This window comes from Cynoglossus semilaevis, chromosome 14 (assembly GCF_000523025.1).
Source record: "Cynoglossus semilaevis isolate Cse_v1.0 chromosome 14, Cse_v1.0, whole genome shotgun sequence".
Classification (NCBI taxonomy): domain Eukaryota; kingdom Metazoa; phylum Chordata; class Actinopteri; order Pleuronectiformes; family Cynoglossidae; genus Cynoglossus; species Cynoglossus semilaevis.
In genome coordinates, this window is record NC_024320.1 from 20116585 (window position 1) to 20117211 (window position 627).

Below are 627 nucleotides of genomic sequence, written 5' to 3' on the forward strand. Positions count from 1 at the left end.
ATCTCTCTGGTGTCTGGTGTCAAACTGAACTTCATGTGACTTTTTGGCGCATAATGTGTTTAAAATGTTTCAATTCAGCTGTTTATCTTAAGGAAAGAGAAGATACTGTATAACACACAAACATAATCTTGTTCTTAGAAGCAGAGGTACAGTATAAAATAACAAAGTGACCACCTTTCTACAGTACACTGTAGTTGACCTGACCAAGGAATACAAAAATGCCAATGGGTCCAGGGTGAATCAACATTCAGACCTTAAACTCCAACATTTAAGTCAAAACTTCAAGCACATCTTTGAATACCAAAATAATCAACTATTATTGTTCAAAAACTCAGTCTTTTTACTATGTTTCTCACACACACTCAAGTCTCCCCATCATTTCCACTGCTACTAATAGAGTCTGAGTTGCTCTCTTGAGGCCCTGAGTGGCCCTTCACAGGACTGGCTGAGCCAAACGTGGCTCCCCCTGTGGGCTGTCCCGCTTCCTCTCAATCAGGCTGACAAAATACAAGTGGAGAGGCTGCACAATAACTCAGCAGAGGCAAACGCTGACATTAGTGTCTCGAGTGTGCAGGGAAACCAAGGGAGGAAAGAAAGTCAGACAGAGTCGACAGTGAGGCTCTTTAG

At 42.3% G+C, this 627-nt stretch overlaps 1 protein-coding gene across 1 annotated transcript in view; it reads right to left on the reverse strand.

Annotated features, from left to right (window-relative positions):
- Nucleotides 1-627, reverse strand: part of agpat2 (1-acylglycerol-3-phosphate O-acyltransferase 2 (lysophosphatidic acid acyltransferase, beta)) — a 12445-nt gene that overhangs the window by 2223 nt on the left and 9595 nt on the right. The gene's annotated exons all lie outside the window — the stretch shown is intronic.